The 12,165-nt window shown below is 31.6% G+C and overlaps 1 non-coding gene across 1 annotated transcript; it reads right to left on the reverse strand.

Moving 5' to 3' along the window:
* Positions 1–6,018: 6,018 nt before the first annotated feature.
* Trnag-ucc (transfer RNA glycine (anticodon UCC)) lies at positions 6,019–6,090 on the reverse strand. The gene has a single exon. It is a non-coding gene; the product is annotated as a tRNA-Gly (tRNA).
* Positions 6,091–12,165: the final 6,075 nt, after the last annotated feature.

The raw sequence follows: 12,165 nt of genomic DNA on the forward strand, positions 1-12,165 counted from the left end.
ATGGGTCAGAAAACGAAGAGACAGAGAAATAACACACCACAAAAGTCATCCAACACTCAAATATTTTTGAATAAATTCATGATTAAATCTATCATATGCCGTTTTATTGATATTTTTGCATTGTGTTGACCCTTATAAGTCATTTGGCTTCAATTTTTTTGTTTATTTATTCCTTAATATTGTGCTTATTACTGTAAAATGGCTGGTATTCGTAAAAAACCGCAAACACCATTCAAAATTTGAATTTTTTCCCCACAGTAGTGGTAAATTGGATTGAAATGTCTCTAAATTAGTAATTTATTTGTTTGTATAGTAAAGTGCTTGATAAAATGCTTTAAAGAAAGGAATCGGACCGAAAACAAGGTAAAAAAAGGTCAACCGGCAAAGTTGACAAAACGTGATCGGAGATTTGAAGCTAAAAAATTTATGAAAAATACACATTTGAGTGCTTTAAAAGTTTCTGCAGAGTAAAATGAAACATTATACATTTAATTTTCACCTAAAATTGTTCGCCAAGTTCTCTGATTAGCTGGATTAAATTTGACCTCTTCCCGCAGAAATTGTCTTGGTCGTGCGAAAAACGGAAAGCTTACGCTTTTCGTCACAAAATCAATGATAAATAAGCTAAAAACGTTTTAGAATCACGTCCTACTAACAAATAAAAATTAATTCAACATTTTTGGTTAAATTGTTGTATAACTGTAAGTAAAAGAAAAAATTAGGAACTTAATCTTAAGAACTTATTTTGATCAGTTAACCAGGACGGTGGAGGTGTTCTAGTGTGAGGGTGCATACCAGCATGAGGACTTGACAGTTTGCAATTTTTTGCTGAAATAATGAATCATGCTGTTCCTTTAAATATTTTAAAAACCAATTTTGAACTCTGAGCCAAAAATTTAGCAATTGGAAACAACTTTGTTTATAAAAGAAACACACGGAAGATAAGAAACACACGGTTTTCAACGTTTGCGTCTAGTGCCTAGAAAATTGTCCTAAAGTTTAGAAAATACCCCCTCAATCTCTAGATTTTAACTTAATGTAATATATTTACAGATATCTGGAGGCTAGATTACGAAAATAGGGCTTTAAAACGAAAATAGAGCTAGAAACAGTAAGACTCGGAGTGTGGTTGAACACTTACTCAGAAATTACGCAGAAAAAAGAAAGAAAAAGAATGAAATTTATTCCCAGACGTTTAAAAGGTGTTATGAATACTGTATGATAGTCTACTAATTAATAACTTAAGCAAAAGTTAGATTATTCAATAATATATAGACATTTTATAAAGTGTACGAAGACTTTTGTGAGATAAAATTTCCGGCACTTTTTGGTTTTTGATTTTTAAAAAATTAAGTTTTAATATTTTTTAAAAACGTTTCATGTAGTTTTGTTAAAAATTGATCATAGATCTTAAAATAAAATACCTATTCCGAAATATTAATTCTAACCAGTGGATTGGGGCCTATTTTGTTGAAAGTCGTAGGTGTACGAAGACTTTTGGGAGCCACTGTATGTATTCCTACAAGGATCTATGTGTGATTAGAACCAAAATTTGTCAATAACTGTTAGCGTACGATACGTTTTTTCGCTATTTTTCTTGAAATTTGTCCATTTTTTTTAAAAATAATATTTTAAAAAAATTGTTTTTATGTTATTTTCATAATTTTGAGACTTATGTGCTATGTAGTAAAACATAACATTAAAAAAAAATGTCTAAGTTATGTTTCAAAAAAATGTCTTCGAACCTAGTCGGATAGTTAAAGGTGGGGTACCTTGAACCTATTTTCACTTTTCAATTTTTAATTTCATAATTATTTGCCAAATCTAAATAAAAATACCTTTAGTTAAAACTTATGATTTTTTACACAACATATAATTATCTTAAATATTTATTTAACTTATTTCAATCACATTTTTAAGAAAAAACAGAAGAATGCGATTAGTACCGAGGTACACCACCGGTGGTGTACCTTGGGTCTTGGGGTGGTGTACCTCGGACCAATGATTAACAGGTAAAGAAAATATGATTTTCAGTAAGAACATCACTATTTATCAATCAGTAAACCACACACAATTATAGAAATACATTTTTTATTTGTTTCAAAGATAAATAAAAATTTATATCTTATTATCTTATTATGGTTCACTTTTTTAATAAAATGACAAGACTCTCTAGCTTCTGAAAATCATACTAAAGATTATTTTTTTAAGTTACACTTATTTCTAACCAAGATTGTAATTGGATAAGTCGACTCCAAATGTTAACTTCTCAAGCTGCCTTTCAGATCGACTAGCTAGTAATGGGTGTGGTAGCTTGACTATGATATTCTTTTTGTCAACTTCATAAAGGGTAGGATCTTCTCTGGTGAACTTCTGACAGTTTGGATCTTTTTTCAGATATTTAACTTCATATCCATCATCAGCAATAGAAATAATTTCTGCAAGAAAATATTTAATAGTTTTCTTGCTAGCGAATTTCACCAATACAAAAACACCAATCTAAATATTGACGTTATCTGGATCTTCTAGCTCATTAAATGATGATCTGAAATATCAAATTCCTCATATAAATCTTCAATATTCTCAAGTTCAGACTCTGAGGAATAATTATGTTTTCTCTTATTGGCTTGGTAGGGGTTTTTACTGTCTTAGTTTGCTTTACTTTTTCATTGCCATTTTAGCCTTTTCTACTTCAAGACGCTCTTTCTCGGGTTTGTTGGCAAAATACAAAACTTTCTTTTAGGTCTCCCCCTATGAAATTGTTTTCTCGGCAGGGCCTTTGGATATGGCCTTATTTCTTCAAGGGTGATAAGGTTTGGCAAAGAAATACTAACTTCAGATGTTGACACACCAGTAAAATCATTTTGTGTGCTATTTTCTTGTTACTTTTGCATCGAGAGATCAGTGACATTTGATAGGAGGAAATCAAAATCTTGAGAAATATTTTCACTCAGTATATGTTAGCCAGTAACCTTAAAGCTGTTGATTATATTTGATAATGTGAAGGCCAGTGGGAATGCTCTTCCAACTATTCCAACAAACTGGAGAACATGAAGTTTTAGGAGTTATAATAACTATGCAGAAGTGTGTACCTTGGACCAGTCCAAGGTACACCACTTGTATTGGTTCGAGGTACACTACTTGGTTATAAAAAACAAAATAGATGACCATTATGCTACAGTTTGGCCTAACTTTGTTTCAAGCACATGGTGTTATAGATAGAATATAGATAGAACATGATTGTATAATGCATGACCTTCATTTCAGAATAAACACTATACGTTTCATAATAAAAAAAAAAAAAAACTTAAAAGTATCAGGAAAAACTTACTTTTGAATGGTATATTTCTGTTTTAATAATACTTCGATGAGATGAGCTTTCAACAAAACAGAACGGTATGCACTGAGACGTCTAGTGGCAAATACTTTAACAACACATGTTGCTATTCAAATATTTTAATAAGCAGAGCTGTAATCAGCCTAGGTCCAAGGTACACACATGTCCGAGGTACACCACTTACCCCTACCTTAAGAAAGAAAAAAAAATCATTTAAAATTATTTTAGAAATTTGTTAATGCTTTAAATATTTGTTTTATTTCGTTGCGCATTATATCGATTGTATTTGTATCATTTATTGAGGAACATATTTTTTGGTGTCAGCTTTAGAGCACATTACCTAAAATTGACCTAATTGCTAAGTTGGTTTAAGAAATTTCTATCATCTGTGTAAATTTTGTTCTTCATACATTCGAAACTAGTCATGTGGGACGAAGGAGACATATTCTTGTGTTAACACTTTACACAAAGTATTTTGTTGCTTGCCATAAATTTCTGTTAAAAAAATAAACTTATCTCACAAAGTTAAAAATAAATTAAATGCTGCAGTTTCGACGGCACAATGTGGTTTTTTGTTTAGAGCATAATGAAAGAGAAATATTTTCAGTAGTTCTCAGAGTTTCAAACGGTTAAAATTAATTATAAGCAATGATCTATTGACACTCGAACATTCCCCCAATGTAGTTTCTTTGTACTAACAGTAATGCCGCTGGGGAAACAACTTCGAGGATTTTATAAGTGGGTTTCCTTCGAAAAAAAAAAAAAAAAACTTTCTTTTTAATTTTTTTTTTTTTTTTGAACGATAAAATATTTAAAGATGTTGCCAAATGTTCAAATTCTGGCAATAAAATCCTCCCTCTCGTTTCTTAAAAACATCATTTAATTTAAAGTAAAAAAAAAGAAGAAGAAACTGAATAGTATCAAATAAATAAAGTTGACATTGGTTATACACATGTAACTTGATTCCAGTAAAGCTGATAGAATAATAATTTTCCCACAGGATTGTGTTACATTTTCGCTTTAAAAGCGACATTAAAAAAAAAGAGAAAAAAACAAAACTAATAGCGACTTTTGTATTCGCAGTGGCTGATCAAAAAAATGCGATTTTACTTTGTTGTGAATTTGAACATGCTTGCATTTCAATTTGTTTAACTTGTCTGTTACCGAGAGTATTTGTTTCAGATACTGAAAGGAAATTCACTACAGTAGAATGGACAATTTAGATAAATGAATGAATCATAATAAAGCTGAAAGTCTGCATGTCTGGATCTGTGGATGTCTGTCTGGATGTCTGTTACGCGCATATCGCCTCGACAGTTCGGCCGATTTTCATGAAATTTACCAAAAAATAAGTTTGTAACTTAGGTGTGAGCCCCTCAAAGTGATTTTTCAAAAATTTGATCTTGTTCTTTTCTGTTCTAATTTTAAGAACATTTTATCGAACAAATTATCATAACGTGGGTTAGGACTACCAAATTACCATAAAGTGTACGAGCAAACTACCATATGCGACCATGGGCGAGCAAATGAACATAGGAAATACGCGAGAAATTCATCATCTATTATTTGTAAATATATAGGTGAATCAAGTGACCTTTAAATTTTCTACTGAGGGCAAAGTCGTGCGGGTACCACTAGTAAGTAAATAAATGCCTCTCTATATAATTTTCCGAAAAAGACAAAACCAGATAAATGTCGGTTTTCTCCGGTAAGTATTAACACGTCGCTGAGTGGTTATATTTGAGGTTTCTGAGTGGTTTCTATTACCTATTATTTTTTTCCTTTGGTGTAAGTAGACAACAATTCCCATTCATAGTAACCGATTTTTTTTTTGTAAGCAAAAATAATAAACGAAAAGGAAAACAAATAAATTATGGGATCTATAGCAAATTTGTTTTAAAAAGTACTGCATCGATGTCCCACAACCTTTATAATAGTAAGCAGTGGTGTTAGTAAATAAAATTCCTAAACGAAAAAGCTTGTAAAGAAATATGAATTGTTCTTTTTTTCTTATACTGTTGGTAAAGCACAGTAGTTTTAGTAAACGTTATTTAAAAAGGTATAAGGTAACGGCACCAGAGAGAGAGAGAGAAAGCGAGTAACAGACAGTTACAAGTTTCAACTTACATAATATGAATTTTATGTGGGTAAAACTGATGTTGCTGTGGCCCATGAATACTGTGTAACCATCTCGTGTCATCTGAGTGAATTTAATGAGCTAGTTGGTATTTATTTACAAGGCAGTGGTGGAAGGTTATGAACAGCTAACACAAGGTCAACTGGTGTTTCATGTTCATTTGAATTTAATAAGGCTTTAATTCAAAAAATAAAGAACTTTTGCACATTTTGAAGAGAAAAAGGGAATTTTGCGCATTACTCATCATTGTCTGAACCTGTCTGTTTCAGAGTATCATCCGATTTTTCGGGAACTGTTACTGGTGGTCGGACCCTGTTTCGAAATGGAGCAAATAAAAATAGAATTAACTAATTCAGAGGATACAGAAGCAGTCAGACGTTGGATGATTTTTTTTTTTTTTTGCATGATAGAAAAATAGTTTTAAATACATTAAAAGGCTCAGAAAATTGAGTCAGCCTGAGAACGATGTTTTATAACCATGTCTCACACCGGTGCCGCTACCCTAATGTGAATTGAAAATTCAATTTTAGAAGTTAAAATGTTTTGCGTCGGCCGGGAGTCGAACCCGGGTCAACTGCTTGGAAGGCAGCTATGCTAACCGTTATACCACCGACGCTCGTCGAGTAGGGAGAACAAAACGAACACAATATCAGAATGTACGTCAAGCGACTTTCTCTTTCAGTTGAGATTTTACTTAGGGTGTTTGTTCAATTGATCACGAGTTGTAACCCGTTATCACTTTTAATACTTCATTACGCAAAAGAAATATGAAGTAAAATTTTACTTTGATGCTGTATGTGTGAAAAAATTCAGCTCAACCTTTCAGAGGTTGGCGATAATTTTCCAAGATTTTAATTCGATTTATTACTAGTAAATGAATTATTAAGTAATAAATTCAAGATCACAGAACGTCAAATAAAATGAAACATCACGGTAATAGTTCTTACGATGTTATTTTGGACCCCTTCTTCATCACCCAAAATTCGAACAAGTTAACAAAGTTAAATAAATATGCAACTAGTTTAGTAATTGTAATAATGCTATTGGTTAAGTGTTTCTAAGGAAACGGCTAGGTAAGATAAGGTGCACTAAAGTTGACCTCCAAATAACAATTTCTAAAATTGACATCTCTGAATAAAGAAAACATTCATTAAATTACTTATTTTCTAAAGTAATAAAAGAATTTAGAATAATTTTTCTCTTTTTTAAGAAAGAAAAAAAATAATTCTATTTTATTTTTAAAATTTGGTAATGCTTTAGATACTTGTTTTATTTAATTGCGAATTTCTTAAAACAATTATTTGCATTATTAACAAAGGAACAGATTTTGGGGTGTCAGCTTTATTGCACTTTACCTAAAATCGACTTAGCCCTAAATTGGTTTAATAAATTTCTAGTGCTTGTGTAAACTTTGTTATTCATGCAGTCAAAACAAGACACGTGGTTTGGAAGGAAACATTTTCTTGTATTTTAACTTCACAGAAAATATTTTGTCTGTTGCTTGTCATACATTTTTATTAATAAAAAATAAACTCATTTCATAAAGTAAAAAATTAATTCCAGGCTTCAGTTTCGACGGCACAATGTATCCTTTTCTTCAGGCCTAATGAAAGAAATATTTTCAGTAGGTACTGTGCGCAAAAAAATAAATAAACGAACAAATAAAGTAGCACTCCCTCTTAAACAAAGCAGCTAATTTCTTTAAATTAAAAATATCTTTACTTGCTTTCAGAAAGAAAAAAATAGGGTAAAGACCCCCGTAATTGGCACTTTAAGAGTTAGTCCTTAAACTTACCTCTGTTTTCAGTACTTAGAAAAAAAATACTCTCTTGCAAATATTTTGTATCAAAGAGTGTACATCTGTGCATCTATTTGGTTCACTAAAATCAAAAATGTTTGAATCGATACTTTTATAAAAATATGCATATAAAAAGTTACCAAAATCACCAGTAATTGGCACCTGATACCCCAGTGTATGACACCTTGTGATCCAGTAATTGGCACATGTTAATAGAACTGGAAAATCACTTGATTTTTTACTTTTAAATTACATACAAATTTTATCATCATAAGAAACATGAGTAATGTTAATGTAAAGTAGGTAATCTTTACTAATAATAAAGCAGAACGTCTCTCTGTTGGGATCTCTGTCTGTCAGGATCTCTGTGACGCGCATAGCGCCTAGACCGTTCGGTTGATTTTCATGAAATTTGGCACAAAGTTAGTTTGTAGCATGGGGGTGTGCACCTCGAAGCGATTTTTCAAAAATTCGATGAGGTTCTTTTTCTATTCCAATTTTAAGCCCATTTTTCATATAAATTTGATAATATGGGGAAGATTGTGTTTATCATTCTTCTTCTTTATCTTTACTTATAATAAACCTGGAAGTTTCTCTGTCTGGATCTCTCTCTGTCCGGATTTCTGTCTGTCTGTCACTATGTCTGTGACGCGCATAGCGCCTAGACCGTTCGGCCGATTTTTATAAAATTTGGTACAGAATTAGTTTATAGCATGGGGGTGTGCTACTCGAAGCGATTTTTCGAAAATTCGATTTTGTTCTTTTTCTATTCCAATTTTAAGCCCATTTTTCATATAAATTTGATAATATGGGGAAGAATTTGTTTATCTTTCTTCTTCTTTATCTTTACTAATAATAAACCTGGAAGTTTCTCTGTCTGGATCTCTCTCTGTCCGGATTTCTGTCTGTCTGTCACTATGTCTGTGACGCGCATAGCGCCTAGACCGTTCGGCCGATTTTCATGAAATTTGGCACAGAATTAGTTTATAGCATGGGGGTGTGCACCTCGAAGCGATTTTTTGAAAATTTGAATTTTCTTTTTTTATTCAAATTTTAACCCCATTTTTCATATAAATTTGATAATATGGGGAAGAATTTTTTTTCTCTATCTTTATCTTTATCCTTACTAATAATAAAGCTGAAAGTCTCTCTGTCTGGATCTCTGACACGCATAGCGCCTAGACCGCTCCTCCGATTTTCATGAAATTTGGCACAAAATTAGTTTGTAGCATGGGGGTGTGCACCTCGAAGCGATTTTTCGAAAACTCGATGTAGTTCTTTTTCTATTCCAATTTTAAGAACAAAATTATCATAAGATGGACGAGTAAATTACGAAATTATCATAACGTGGAACCGTGACATGGGCACAAGACAATTGGCGAGATACAAAATTTTCATAATGTGGAACCGTGGCATGGGTACAAGGCAATGGGAGAGAAAATTTGCCACACAGGCCAACCAAAAGACCTTTTAATTTTTCTACTACAGACAAAGCCGTGCGGGTACCACTAGTTTTATATAAATTAATGCTAAATCACTCTTCTTCATGTTGGAAAAATATTTTAGAGAAATAAAAACATAAATTTGGAATGTTCCATGGAAAAGATATTGAAATTACTGCTGTTTCATCCTTCGGTTTACAGTTTTGATTTTACGAATGCTACCAAGTTAGGTTTGCCCCAAGTATAGTTAAAAACTTATATAGCGTACTTTTTTGCATAAGTTTTCCTCTTTTTTATTGATCGAATGCAACAAGTCGGTTTTCTTTCTCTTGAAAAACCACCCACTGCAGGCGGCATTGAGATACCGTAGGAGGCGAACGGGGGTTAGCGAGCGAATCGAGCAGAGGACGGAGTCCCCAATATAAAATTAATTACTGATTAACTTTCATTTGGATTTTTTTCTGATGAAAGTCACTCCAATTGACAAAAAGCCGCAACTTCAAAAATTGATGATTTTGATGCTTTTTTTGACAATTACTGTACAAAAAATAACGATTTCAATTTCCGCTTTATCATATTCGTAATCTACGCAAAAAACTGAAGATAATGACACCTCACTCAGTTTTATCGCGGAAATGACACTATTTCCCCAGTACTTGGCACACATGCCAATTACTGGGGACTAGCAAAATTGAAGCACCAGTAAATGGCACCCATAATTATTTTAAAATTCCAAATAGGGACGAAAATATACTTCTACACAATTAAAGTAACACCTTTCAACTAAACAAAACTTATGGCAAAGAAAATTTAAAATATATTTTAAGTCAGATTTTAATGGATTTATGTGCATGCTTCCCTTAAGCCAGAGAAGAAGCTTTTGCAACAAAAATGGCTGATTTGACAAAAGCCACAATTGTTTCTCTTTCCTACATACTGCTGCCATTTAGTAACATGAATTGAAGTTTTAATCTTTAAAATTAATGTACATTCAGTTGGTATATAGCCTTCTATTTTAAAAAAAAATTGGATACGAGTCTTTTTTAGGACATTTTTGTTGGAAACGCCAATCACTGGTGCCGTGCCAATTACTGGGGATGTTACCCTAGTAACCTCAATAAAATAAATAAATTGTCAAAAAATTAATAAATAACTAAATAAAAAAAAATCGTTTGTTTTTCCCTGTTTGCCAAAAAGTAATTAAAAATGAATAAACGTGCTTTAAAATTAAATAGAAAACAACAAAATGTCAACTTAAAAAAAAAAAAAAAATTGTCATTATCAAAAAAAAAATTGTCTGCTCATATCTTTAATAAGATACATAAAGGACTTCGAATTTCTCCATCAAACACTGAATACATAAATTAAAAGTTTAACGCAAAAATAAAAACAAATCTTGTCAACAATAATTATTTCAAAGCAAAAGCCGGGACTGCGGTGCGGAGTCTGAGTCGGAGTCCATCTCATTTTGTAGTAAATGATGCTGATTTGGGAGATGAAGGTTTTTAATTCAAAGACTCCGAGTCAGAATCGGTCATTTTCCCTTAAAGTTCGAAACTCTGCCAATGATTGCGGAGTCGGAGACGGACTTATTTTATGACAAAGGAATTGGAGTCGGAGTCAAAGACTTTAAATTTCCAAGAATCGGAATCAGCCATTTTTCTTCCGTGTGCAAATTTTTGCCAAAGCTGAGAAGTTAAAGTCGGAGTCATGGAGTTGGAATCCGACTAATTTTCGGGTACAGGAGTCGAATTCGGAGTGGACTGTTTTAAAATTCTAGGAGACGGAGTAGGGAAATGATCATCAAGATTTATTTCCTACAAAATTTATTTGAAGTATATCCGCATTTATAATCGGGATCTATATTGACTTGCGCTAATGTTAAGAGGTTAGAACTGTTCAAAATTGAACGGAGAATTGTTCAGATCAAAAAGATATTTTCTGTACATGTTCTTCTTCAAAACCTTTTTCCTACCAAGTTTTTTTGAATGAAATTTGCCTCTAAGATCAGGATCCATATTTGTCTTGAATTTCCCTGTAGGCGCTAATGTTAAGTTTTTTGAACTGCTCAAAATTGAACGAAAAATTATTCAAATCAAAAAATAAACTATGGAATAGAGGTGTAATTGCCGAGATCTTTCGAACAAAAGAAAAATTGTTTGAATTATACTATTCACTCAAAAGTAATTAGTAGAGGGGGCTGGGAGAGACAGACAAGACCGACAGACAAATTTTCTCCATCTTAATACCCTACTTTAAAATTTTTAATTTTTCGATATTTATTTAATTATTTTATTTATTTTTGACTTTTTTTTCTCGATATTTTTACGATTCATTAATCTTTTTTTCATGCTTTTTTCTTCTTTCTCTGACTTTGACGGGGAAAGTAGGCAAAAATAAAAATAATAATAATAATAATTTTTCCTTCTTTCTATGACTTTGACTGGGAAAGTAGGCTACCCCCCCCCCCCCAAAAAAAAAACGAAGACTATCAAAGAAATAAGCTTTAAAGTTTTTACAGATATGTAAGTTGATTCCAGGAAAGAATTTCCCTTAATGAAATTCCTTTAGGATTGAATTAGTTTTTCAATATTAAAGCAAAATTTAAAAAATCAATGTCGCCTTTTTATTCAAAGTGGCTGATCCAAAAATACGATTTTACTTTGATGTAAATTTGGATAGGCTTCCATTTTAATTTGTTTATCATATCTGTTACATAGAGTATTTATTTCACATACTAAAAAGAATTTTACTTTGGTAGGGTTTACTATTTAAGTAAATAAATAAATAAATATGCAATTAAATAAGTCAATAAGAATATACATATTACTGCGAAATACAAAAACGAGGTAAATGTCGACTTTCGCTAGTAAGGGATAGCACGCGACTGAGAGGTATGTGTGTGTGTGTATATAATATATATATATATATATATATATATATATATATATATATATATATATATATATATATATATATATATATATATATATATATATATATATATATATATATATATATTCAGATTGCTCTCTTAATTTATTTTCTTTTTTACTGTTGCACACAGACAATAGCTCGTATCCGTGGAAATAGATAGTTTTTCGTATACAAAAATGAAAAACGAAAAGAAAAACAAATCAATTAAGTAATCTGTGACAAGTTAATCTTGTAAAGAACCCAAACTGATTGTGTGTATCCCAAAACCCTATGAAATTTTACCAACAATGTCAAATAGTAAGCGAGCAGAGTAGTAGTTAAAATACCTAAACGTAAAAACTTGTTTAAAAAAAAAAAAGACTTTCTCTCTGAATATATGCTGTTTAAGGAACAAAGAACTAGTTTAGCCAGACACTATTTTAAAAGATTTTATGTAACAAGACAATCAATTACTACGTAATAACCAACCATCAATTTACCACGTAATGATTGCATTTAGAAAGTTAAAAAGAGC

This window comes from Uloborus diversus, chromosome 7, assembly GCF_026930045.1.
Source record: "Uloborus diversus isolate 005 chromosome 7, Udiv.v.3.1, whole genome shotgun sequence".
NCBI lineage: Eukaryota > Metazoa > Arthropoda > Arachnida > Araneae > Uloboridae > Uloborus > Uloborus diversus.